At 32.3% G+C, this 13031-nt stretch overlaps 1 protein-coding gene across 1 annotated transcript in view; it reads left to right on the top strand.

The window, feature by feature from the left end:
* The window catches only part of LOC105033290 (E3 ubiquitin ligase BIG BROTHER-related), a 45158-nt gene that overhangs the window by 7427 nt on the left and 24700 nt on the right, over positions 1-13031 (top strand). The gene's annotated exons all lie outside the window — the stretch shown is intronic.

Below are 13031 nucleotides of genomic sequence, written 5' to 3' on the forward strand. Positions count from 1 at the left end.
GCAGACAGAGAAAGATTAGGAAGAAAGGAGATCTGTGGAGAAGATGAGTGGAAAAAAGGAGATGAGAGGAAGATTAGAGGGAAGAAGATGAGAAGAAGAGAAGAGAGGAGAGGAGATAAAAGAAGAGGGATTTTGTCACTCAGAATCGAAACCCCTCTCTCGGCCTATCTCCCATGCTCGGTCGATATCCTGGACGAAGGCCTTCTTTATTTATTGGAAAGGAAGGACTATGCGGACGGACTTCAATTGGTTTGGAGTCCGGCAGACTTCATTTGGTTTGAAATTCGGAAGTTTGTAAAAGTCGGAACTGAAGTCGGAACTTAATTGATTTTAAATCTGATTTTTTGTAGTGTCTTGTCGTCTTTGTACAGTGTCAGAAATCTTCCTGTAGATGAATAGTAGTGATGTCAGGAATCTTCATGTAACTTGTTTGTCGTCTTTGGATCTTAGTGTAGATCGACTTTTGAAGATGAACCATCTCTGAGAATTAGACCAGCTTCGAGATCAGTAGTCGTGATTGTTGGTGTAGACATAGTATGGTCTTCTGAAGTGGTAGTAGTCATCTGGTTGTCTAAGTGGCTAATAGAAGAGCTATGAAGTGTACCTGTAAGAAAATTTTTTCTATCAAAATTTTGGTATAAGGGTTAGTAGAAAATATATATATATATATTTTTACAAAGCTCAACCTTGTAGAGTGAATTGGTTGAGTACTAGAGAAAATTATCTGGATCAACCTTCTGAAGGGGATTGGTTGAGTGCTAAAGTAGCTAAGTCTTTCAAATTTGTGTTGCTTGATTGAGGATCTGAATGCTGCAGAGTTTGTCTTATCCTTATTGAACCTCTTTTGGATAATTTTCTTTATTCAATATAGGATCTCATGTCTTTCTCTAAGCTCTTGCTGCTTCAATGTTTATAAAGAATAAAGTGGTTATCCAGATTCTTCCAATAGACCAGCACCATTGAGTTTTTTTCCGAGCTTTCCAGTAGACTTCTAAAAGACTTTTTTTTGATATTCTTTGAAGTTAAATTTTTTGGAAGCTCCCCTTCATTTGTATCGGATAATGTAATATAATTTTCTTCTTCAAAGATACTGACTTCATAAATTTGGAAAGGATAATTTACTACTCTAACTTCTCTGGTTTTAATGCCGCTGAAGATTATCATCTTTAACAGATTTTTGTATCTCTTTCCTACTTCATAGAGAACTTTACTGATCACAACTGAAAACATATATAGATTGGCGAAAGGATCTACTAACATTACTCGTACCAATCCTTTATATAGGATTCTGAGTTCTTCTTTAGCATACTCCTTGATCAATGGAAGATATAGCTTGGGATAATTCCATCTGTCTATTAGGAAGATTTGCAATTCTTCAAGCAGTTCATATCCATCTATTAGAAAAATTTGCAATTCTTCAAACAGTTTTTTTGTTTCATTGGGCTGAGTTGCCTTCTAAATATATCTTCTAGAAGTTCATTAGTGAAAACTTCTTGGATCTTTTTCCAACAGTTAAGTCTTTTTAGCTTATTTGTCATAGGCGTCTCAATTTTGTAGAGAGGAGCCAAATCAGGAATGATTTGATTTGATTGTTCATCAAATAGTCTTATTTTTTCTTTTATCACCATCAAAGATAATTCTTTTTCAGATAAATGATCAACAAGAACTGTCATGGCGTTTCTAAAATCTTCTTTTTGGTTTAAAAGATGAGTTTTTCATACTTTGTTGACCAGGTGGTAAGTCTTGAGAAAGTTTTGGCTTGTGATTTTGAGAGAATTTTTTTTTCTCAAGAGTAGTCTTTCTATTTTGTATTTTCTTTTTGTAATCCATTTCCCTGCAAGATCTTTGTGATAAAAGGTTGGAGAGTGGACTTGGATTAGAGTTAGAGAATAGATGATTTATATCAACTTTTATGTATTCAAAATCCAAAGTGGGAAAAGTTACTTGCCATCGAACAAATATATGTTTAGAAGCTAAATTTTTATAGTTGATATCTTTTTGCAATTCTTGATCTATTAATGCTTCTTGAATATTTGAAATGGCTTTGCGAATCATAAAAATTCTCTTTTTATGGTAAGATAACTTTTATACGTACCTGGAGCAATTCTTATTAATTTACCTTTATCTTTTATTTGTTGATTTAGACTGCTTGATATAGATGCATCAGATACCTGATTTTTCTCCGTTTTGATGTTGTTTTGATGAGGTATATCTCCTGAGATAGACATTATATTAGTATATGAGAGGAAAACCTTATATAATACTCAAGATATCATTATGATGAGTTCTTCCATGATCAAGGAATCTTTATAGATTTGTAGATACATTTTTTTATTTTTTTTTGGTCTTTGAATTTTAACTTTACTTGATTTGTATTGATTTTGCCTAGTATAACTCTTTGTTTTGGGATCTTAACTAATGTTGTGAAGTAAGGTTTTCCTATGCAAATAAGAAGCTCAGAGATCTTATAATTTACGCTAAAATTTACTGTATTTGCTGTTTGAAAATATAGTGAAAGGATACAGTTTTCGTCAACTTCAAAGTTTATCGAATGATAACCTTCTTTATTGCTTTTATAGTAAATCAGGGGTTCTTCAATCTTCGAATAGGACTTCAGATGATTCATTTCATTCTGCTTTTTAGGGTTCTTTTGAGCTCTCTTATCAAATTTTTTTTAAATTTTATATATTTTTTTATATACAATTTATCTAGTTGAAGTCCAAATTGATAACAGAAATTTTCTAAGTTACAGAGATCTTTTATTTTTTCTCTTCTATGTATCTTTGTAAATTGATCTCTGATCCTCGATCTATTATTCAATTTAGATTTAAAAAGAATTACTCTATCTAACTTACTGATAGTACCTATATATCTTAAATTAACTTTTACACTTAGAGATTATAACTTTAAAGAAAATTCTAATATAGCAGAGTAATGTTTTAACCCTAAAGGAGATAGTTCTAAAGAAAATCTTTTTAAATCTAATATAGCAGAATAAGTATCTCTATACCATCTAAACTCAGTTAAACTGCTACTCCTAAGACTACTTAATTTATTATTAATATCTACATATAGATTATCTATAATGTTCAAAAGATAATTTAAAGGATTGTTACCTTTAGAGTTCTTCTGAACAATATTCACAATTTCTGAGTTAGTGGAAGGGATTTTTCACCAACATTTCAATTGCCTTAACAAGTAATTTATCATTGTCTCGGCAATTGGAATTTGTGAATAGTCATAGATCTTACAGGCTTTCAAATGTATCATTGTCAGTTGATGACAATTGTTAATCATTTGATATTCTGTAAGTCCATTAGGATTTCAATCAAGAGTTCTTCTCTTAGAATGGATAGTGGATAAGTTGTTAAGGATTTCTGTCAACTGTAAATCTACTAAGGTCGGTCTAAGATAATGATTTATTATCTTAGGGATCTGAACTACTAGTTTATAGTTAGAAATTGGTTTATCTTCAGTGTTTTTTGAGATAAAACAATTTACTAACTATATTCTTTCTACTAACTATTCTTTTATTTTCAAGGTTTTCTGAGACTAAGGGATTACTAATTCCTAACGAATTACTAGTTCCTTTATCTTTAGAGAAACATGGGGTTTCATAAATTTTCTTAGATAAAGAGATTAATATAGACCTACTAGATGAGGGTGATAGATTTAAGGTAGGCTGGTTCAAAGATTTCAAAGCAGGTAAAGGGTCTGGCCTAATCTTTAAATCACACAGATCAAATGTAGAAGCAGTTTCTTCAAGAGTTTTATCAGAAAGAATTTCATCAGCTTCATTCAATATGTTTTCTTCTAAGAATATCTTTCTAACTGTGCTTCTAAAAGGTCAAATGTTGGAGGTACCTTAGATCCAAATGTTCATCCTCAATGCTCTCATTGTGATTTTCAATCGGTACTTTCAACTGACTGATGCCTGGATTTGACTTAGAGGATAAAGATATAGAGTTCAGATTAACTTCAATATCAGGGTTAGGGCTATGAACAATCTCAATGATTTCATCAGAAAGATTTTTTTTTAATCAAGATTTTATCAGATTCTTCAGATGAATCATTTTTAGTTTCGATTCCTAAGAGATTGGGTATAGGATCGATATTTATGAAAAAGTCATCAATCTTTACTAATGAATGATCAGAATGATCCCAATCAAATTCAGATTTCTTTTTATCCTCTGGAGGGCTATCAGTCTGTGTTTCTTTAAGATTGAGAGAATGATCCATACAGTTTTGTTGTTCCTCAATCTGATCTTGATGTTCTGAGATTTTATTAGAACGAGTTTCTATTTTAGGGATTTGAGCAAGATCATTGGTAGAAATCTTAATTGAACTCGTATTTCTTTCTTTTTGAACCTGAGTTGTCTTGAAAGCAGGTTCAGTTTTAAAGCTCCCACAAAATTTTCATGATTTAGCGATCCTTTTAATCATAGTTTCTTGAATTTTAGGACTTGCTTCCTCAAGGTCTTTGATATAATATTTATCGAACCAGTCAAAGAAGAAAATATATCTTTCTTCAGTCATCATCTGACTAAATCATATTTCTATAATAAAATTTCTTTTTCTTTTATTGTAGGTTTCAAAGAACTACTCTTTTCTATCTTTGTTTTCTTCAGAATCAAAATTTTCTCTTTGTAGTTCTTTGTTTATAGGGAATTTGGCTACTTCTATGATATTAGAATCAATATAAGAGCCATATGGACTTTCTAAAACTAATCTAGCTATTTTTTTTATTTTAATTTCTATTTTTCCATCTAAATTACATGAAGTATTTATGATAGGTTTGACACTATAATTATTTGGACTATTTTCTAACTCTCTTAAAGTTACTGAAGATTTATCTTTTAAAGACAGTTTGAAAGCAGGTAGATTTCTGAAGTCCAGTATTTTTCAAGTTGAATGACGAGGTTTTTCTCGTCTTGAAGAATATCTTTATCTCAAGATCTTTAAGTTTAGGTTCTATTTTTTTAAGATCCTGAGGATAATAATTATCAAAGGATTGTTCTTTATTTTCTCAATTAGTTTCTTCAAGTACTTTTGGGGAGAATACTTTTTTATTAGTTTCTTCCGGATAGAATTCATCTTTTTCTATTTCTTCAGAGTAGATGGATTCTATATCATCTTCTATCTCATCTTGTTCCCAGTCTTCCACATCAAAGGCTTCAAGATCTTCATCCATTTTACTATTTTGAGAGAATCAGCTATCTTTATCTAAATATGTGCTAAATGTATCTAACTTAACTAGTCTATCTATTCTTTTATATTTATTTCTATATTATCTAAAGAATTAAACTAAGTTAAGTTCTTAAGTTCTATAAAATATACATCTAGACTACTTAACTCCTCAATAGTTGCTAGATTTTTATTCATTTTGCTTTAACTAGGCATTTTATAAACACTGAAAAGTTATTTTTAGCACATGTAAGTTACAAATCAAAATCAGTTGTAAAAAATTAGGCAAGAGATCTAAGGATACCAGCTATAAGGATGACACAAAATAGTCAAGCGATTAGATTGATCCTTTTTCATGCCTTTTCTCATGGCTAACATGGGTATACTTTGCGCGAGTGAACGGCGACTGCAGATGGCTAAGGTAAGAATCGTCAGATCCCCTCTTCGGTACAACTTGGCTCTGATACCAGATGGACCCGAGCCACGTGCGTACGCATGGAAGCAGCGGCATGTGGGTCAGAGCCATAGGTTTATGATATTTCGCAAGTCCTAACGGATTCTCCTAATGCAGATCAGGAACTCCGATAACTATGAGGCGGAAGTATCATAATAAGTGCCTTAGCAGTATTTTATAGAACTTTGTTTTTAATATAATCATGGATTTTACAGGCTTTCAAATGTATCATTGTCAGTTGATGATAATTATTAATAATATGATAATCTGTAAGTCCATCAGGGTTCCAACCAAGAGTTCTTCTCTTGGAACGGATAGTGGATAAGTTGTCAGGTGTTTCTGTCAACTGTAATTCCACTAAGGTCAATCTAAGATAATGATTTATTATCCTAAGGACCTAAACTACAAGTTTATAGTTAGAAATTGATTTGTCTTTGGTGTTTTCTGAGATAAATAATTTACTAACTATATTCTTTCTACTAACAACTCTCTCATTGTCAGGGTTTTCTGAGACTAAGAGATTACTAATTCCTAAAGGATTACTAGTTCCTAAAAAATTACTAATTTCTTTATCTTCAGAGAAGCATGAGGTTTCATGAATTTCTTTAGATAAAGGGATTAATATAGACCTACTAGATGAGGGTGACGGGTTTAAGATAGGTTGGTTCAAAGATTTCAATTCAGATAAAGAGTCTGGCCTGATCTTTAAATTTCACCGATTAAATGTAGAAGCATTTTCTTCAAGAGTTTCGTCAAAAGGAATTTCATCAGCTTCGTTCAATATGATTTTATCTAATTTTTCTAAGAACTCTCTTTCTAACATTGCTTCTGAAAGGTCAGGTGTTGGAGGTACCTCAGTTGGATTCAAAAGTTCTTCCTTAGTAATTTTCTCAATGATTTTATTGTGATTTTCAATTGGTACCTTCAACTGACTGATGCCTGGACTTGACTCAGAAAATTTTAATAAAGATATAGAGTTCAAATTAAATTCAGTATCAGTATCAGGACTATGAATAATCTCAATAATTTCATCAGAAGGGTTTCCTTTAATCAAGATTTTATCAGATTCTTCAGATGAATCATTTTCAGTTTCGACTTCTAGGAGATTGGTTATAGGATCGATCTTTACGGAGAAGTCACCAATCTTTACTAATGAATGATCCCAATCAGATTCAGATTCCCTTTTATCCTCTAGAAGGCTATCAGTCTGTGTTTCTTTAAGGTTGAGGGAATGATCCATACAGTTTTATTGTTCTTCAACCTGATCTAGATGTTCAAAGATTTTATTAGAAAGAGTTTCTACATTAGAAACTTGATCAAGATCATTGGTAGAAATCTTAATTGAATTGGTATTCCTCTCTTTTTGAATCTGTGTTAGCTTGGAAGCAGGTTCAGCTTTAATCACAGTTTCATGATTTAGCAATCCTTTTAATCACAGTTTCTTGCATTTCAGGACTAGCTTCCTCAAGGCCTTTGATATAATATTTATCGAATCAGTCAAAGAAGAAAATGTATCTCTCTTCAGTTCTCATCTGACTAAACCATATTTCTTTAATAAAATCTCTTTTCCTTTTATTGTAAGTTTCAAAGAACCATTATTTTCTATCTTTGTTTTTTTTAGAATCAAAATCTTCTCTTAGTAGTTTTTGTTTATAGGGAATTCAGCTACTTCTATGATATTAGAATCAATATAAGAACCATATGGACATTTTAAAACTAACCTAGTTAATTTTTTTGTTTTAATTTTTATGTTTCCATCTAAATTATGTGAAATATCTATAATATGTTTTACACTATTTATTTGGACTATTTTCTAACTGTCTCAAAGTTACAGAAGATTTATCTTTTAAAGACAGCTTGAATGCAGGTAGGTTTCGTAGTTTTTTTATAGAGAAATGGTCGAGATGATGGTGGAAGGGAATTTTTTAATGCAGGAGTTGGTGGAAAGCTTCAGGAAAGGAGATGGGAAGATTTTTTAATGGAAGACCATGTGACGATGTTGGTGATGAAGGAAGCAGATTGAAGAAAATTAGGAAGAAAGGAGATTTGTGGAGAAGATGAGTGGAAAAGAGGAGATGAGAGGAGGATTAGAGGGAAGAAGACAAGAGAAGAGAAGAGAGGAGATAAAAGAGGAGTGGATTTTTTAATGGAGTTGGTGGAAAGCTTCAGGAGAAGAGATGGGAAGATTTTCTAATGGAAGAGCATGTGACGATGTTGGTGATGAAGGAAGCAGATGGAAGAAGATTAGAAAGAAGAGAGGAGCTTTGTGGAGAAGACAAGTGGAAAATAGGAGATGAGAGGAGGATTAGAGGGAAGAAGATAAGAGGAGAAGAGAAGAGAGAAGAGGAGATAAAAATCTCCTATTTTTAGACAAAACTTAAAGATTTTCTCTAGAATCCTATTAAGACTATTATGAAAATAATAAATAAATTTGTCTGCCCAGAACCAGAAGAATCTCTCTTATCATAAATATTTGCAAATATGTCATCTCACCAATTTTTCTGAATTATAGGAATAGGGATGCTATCAACATCGGAAACAAGAAAATTCTCTCAGAAAGCTCCAAGATTAATTCTTAAAAGAATAATTATACTTTTTCTAAAATACTCACTTCTTTTTTAGGGATTCAAAAAGGAAGAAAAAGAAAAAAGCCTCTTTATATGACAAATTGAGTAAAAATCTAAAAGCTATGGAATCCTTCCATTCTGATCTTCCCCAAGAAATATATTCTATAATTTATAAAGCATGAGATGCTCATCTATTCCGATTTGAAAAGGAGTTTCTCCACTATATGACCAATCTGATCAATCATTTAACAGAAAAAGAATGTTCTTTGAAAACTATCAAAGAACATATTTACAAAGTTGGAAGATAGGTAACACAAAACAACCTACCTCTGAACTCATCTCTCTATATAATCTCTGTGAAAACTAGAGACACCAACAATGATTAAGTTCAAAAGACTTGATTATTGAAAAAAAGCATAAGAAGTTTTAAATTCAGAACTCCAAGAAGATATCTATCAAAAAGCAATTCAGCCTGATGAATCAAAAGAGCTCCTTAAAGAAGTACAGTTGTTCTTAAACAATTGGATCTATCCCAAGCTTTTTCTACCCCTAATCAATATACTTACCGGACTAGGAGTCAGAGCTTTATATAAAAGGCTTGTGAAGTTAATTTTAATGGACTATGCCATGTCATATGATATAGTTGCTTCCATTGTTGTCATTATACTAAGAGATGTGGGAAAAAATCGAGAGTATCTTGAAGCAAAAATATACAGTGGTATGGAAGATAAGAAGATAGGAGGCATCGAGTATCCTTTTCAAATCTACAATATCAGTACTCTTGAGGATGTGGATAATCAAGTAAGATTTCGGCCAAGAATGACAAAAGAAAAAAAAATATCTGCCAAAGATTTTGATCTCAAAATTTTTGAAGTAATATCATATTTAGAAGTTTATTGGGCAGTCAGAAAATTACAATAACAAAAATGTTGGATTGATGGGCGAATCTGAGTGACTACCAATCTTCCAATATGAATACCAATTCAGGACTCCCAAGATCTTCTGTGCAGAGAAAATTCATATCCAGAATGGCGTACTCTTCTCAACTTAAAAAATTATTTTGAAAAAATTCAAAATCGAAAACTATTCAAAGAAGGCATCATATCATGCCTAAGAATTGAAGAAGAATTTGGATACAACTGCAGGCAAATTGACGTCCGTCTATATTATGGTCCAAAAAGTTGAGTAAGATGATTTTCTCTAGTACTCAATCAATTCACTCTAGAAGGTTGAGCTTTATAAAAAAAAGAGAAAAAAAAGAAGAAAAAAAAGAAAAAAAAATTTCACTAATCCTTCTACCAAAATTTTTGGTAGAAAAGTTTTTGTTGCGGTATAATTTTGTGGCTCTTCCATTAGCCACTTCGACAACCAGATGATTATTACCATTTTTTGAAGACAACATCAACCATGACTACTATCCTTAAAGCCGGTCTACATCAGGATCCAAAGACGACAAGCAAGCTACAGGAAGATTTCTGACATTACTATTCATTTATAGAAAGATTTCTGTCACTATACAAAGACGACAAGATGCTACAGAAAATCGGATTTAAAATCAATTAAGTTTCGATTTCGGTTCTGACTTCTACAAGTTTTCGGATTCCAAACAAAATGAAGTCCGCCGGACTTCAAATTGATTGAAGTCGTATAGTTTCTTCTCTCGTTTATAAATAAAGGAGAAGGCCTTCATCCAGAGCATCGGCCAAGCATGGGAGATAGGCCAAGAAAGGGGTTTCGATTCTGAGTGGCAGAGTCTCTCTTCTTTTATCTCCTCTCTTCTCTTTTGTCTTCTTTCCTTTAATCCTCTCATCTTCTTTTTTCCACTCATCTTCTTCACAGAGCTCCTCTCTTCTTTCTAATCTTCCTCCATCTTCTTCCTTCATAGCAGACATCCTCATTGAAAGCTGTATTCTTTACATAAACAAAGCTTCTCCTCCTCTTCCCATTAAAATAACTTCACATCACATCTTCAGAGAGGTTCTTTCATCATTTTTCTTTGTTTATTCCACCATACATCGTCTTTACCATTCTCCATTAAAATACTCCATCATCTTCCATCATTCCATTAAAAATTTCTTCTCCAGCTCTCCATTTCTTTCATTAAAATATTTCACTCAACAGATTCCTCCACAGAAACTCTCTTATCTCTGTCATTTAGGTCCGTAATCCATGTGAGTTTATAAATAAGTGTGTTTACTTGTGTGTTTACTCATGTTTTAGCATATATTAGCTTTTATGTGTATTTAAGTTTGCTTAAACTTGATTAGTGTACATAAAGTTGGTATGGTGTGTATTTCAATTTCATCAGACTATATATAAGTGTATTTTTGTAAATAAAGTCTATTTTCCTTTAATATTTCTGCTTTTAATTATGTTTTAAGCTTTCTTTACGTTTTAAGCTTTCTTATATTACTGTTTATATTACTGTTCATAGTACTGTAGTTAATTACTGTAATATATGCAGTAAGCAGTACTGTAGCAGAAATACTGTGCAGTACTGTTGCACACTGTAGTACGAAAGTAAACCACCCGAATGCTACCAAGGTTATGAAGTAAACAACGGATCAATCAGGATAAACAATCCAAATACCATCTGTAACACGCTATAAGGTTGTACTAAAAGTATAGTACAATCTATTGTGCAATTGTGCTGTAAACTAACAACATAATTATATGCTATCAGATTAGTGAATGTACTCTGTTTAAATTTTACTTTTAAGCTTTTGCTTATTTCTTTTACTCTTTATATTAAGCAGTTTTATTTTATTTTAAGCTTTGTTCTTTGTTCTTATTTCAGTTCTACTTACTGCACTTATTTATCCTTAGTTAAGCTTTGTTTCTTTCTATTAATCTTGTTCTTACTTATCTTATTTAAGTTTTACTTGTCTCACTTATAATTTTAAGTTCGCTAATCGGCTATAGTTTATAGCTTAAAGTTTACAAGTTTACAGTAGTTTATTCAGTACCTTAGTAGTTTATTTATTGCATTTATGTTTATTTGCTTTGTTAGTTTACTTATAATTTTAATCCTTCATAGCTTTCAGCTTAGTCTATTTACTTTTTGCTGGATAGTTTTAGTTTTAATTATTTTAATTATTCGAAGTTTAGTTTATAGTTTATTAACTTATGTTTTCTAATTTACATTTGGTTACTAGTTTATATTTCAGCTTGTGTTCTCTCATTAGTTTTCCATTAGTTTATGTTTTAGCTTATATTTTCTTATATTAGCTTAGCTTGCGCTTTAGTTCGCCTTAGTTTAGCCTTGTATCTTGCATACTTAAGTTGTCGTTGTCCTTAGACTCTCATTAGTCTGATGATATCATGTCGGAGTACTTGTAGGTCTGTCTTTTATCTTCATTTTGTATGCCTATCTGTTCATCCTTTTAAGTAAGAAATCTGTCAGTGTGCTTGATTGTGAGTATTCTTTCTCTCTTTTGCATATTTGTATTTTGTTTATGTTAGTATTATCTGTACACTTGACCTCCTTAACTCAATTATAATCTATTTTGCCTTTACACTCGGGGTTTCGGACTATAAGTTATACGGTGCATGTGGATAGTATCTATACCTTATAGTTCGTCTATCCATTTACTGCTTTCACGTGTACACGTGACTTTTACTGCTGTGTCACACTGTTGTGACAAAATACTGCTAAGGCACTTATTGTGATACTTCCACCTTGTGGTTATCGGTGGCTTATGAAGTTAATTTCAATAGATTGTGCCATGTCATATGATATGTTTCCTTCTATTATTGCAGAACAATTGTATTTCTTCAAGGAGCTTCTTTGATTCATCAGGCTGAGTTGTTTTTTGATAGATATCTTCTTGGAGTTCTTTCAGGATACTCTCGATTTTTTTTCACATCTATAGCTGATTTAATCGATTCCCTGAAAGCTCCTTGAAGAAGGAGGTGTGTTGCCCAGCTATGCAACCCAAGAGGGGGGGTGAATTGGGTTTCTAAAAATTTTAAGCTTAACTTAGGACTTATGAAAAATGTTTGACAATAGCTAAATAAATAGGGAGAGTAAAATTAATTCAAGACTAATGACTAAAAGCAAGAATGCAAGAAAATAATGAAGAGTTAAAGAAGAGCAATTAGGCACACCACAACAAAAGATTTATAGTGGTTTGGTGCCAACCTTGCACCTACATCCACTCCCCAAGCTCCTACTTGGGAATTTCAATCCACTAACTTGTATTCAACACGAATACAAACGTCGGAAACTCCGACTCTAGCTATCCCAAGCTAGTCCACTTGTTTTCCGAGTACAAGCCAACCTAATACACTCCGATTCAAAGTTCGGATCAACCTTCCCTGGTTTTGGAACCCTTCCAAAACAAAAACAATAATTCAAACAAAGTATAACAATGAATAGCACAAGTAAGTACAAAGAAAGCTCCTTTAATGAGCGTATGATGCTTTAAATATACTTTACTCAAAGAGAAGAAGACTCTTTTTGATTTCCTCAAGGTGGTTGGAGACTTGAATGTGCATTGAGGAGTTGTTGAGCTTGGATTAAAAGCTTCTTGAATGCTTTGAGTGAGCTTTTGCTTAGGGCTGAAAAGTTAGCTTGAAATCCCCTTTTCAAAATTTCTTTTCTTGATTCTTCTTTTTGATCCCACCTATTTGTTCCTTTTATAGCTTCAAGAAATAATGGAAAACATTCTAGGCTGAAATAGAGCCGTTAGACCACATTAAATGAGCATTAAAAGCACTTAAAAGGATTAAAAACTAGCCGTTGCGGAACAATCCGTCATAGGGGTCGACTCATGGGTCGACTCATGCCTGGGGGTCGACTCATGGGTCGACCTCTGTGGAAAAAC

This window comes from Elaeis guineensis, chromosome 3 (genome assembly GCF_000442705.2).
Source record: "Elaeis guineensis isolate ETL-2024a chromosome 3, EG11, whole genome shotgun sequence".
Taxonomy (NCBI): domain Eukaryota; kingdom Viridiplantae; phylum Streptophyta; class Magnoliopsida; order Arecales; family Arecaceae; genus Elaeis; species Elaeis guineensis.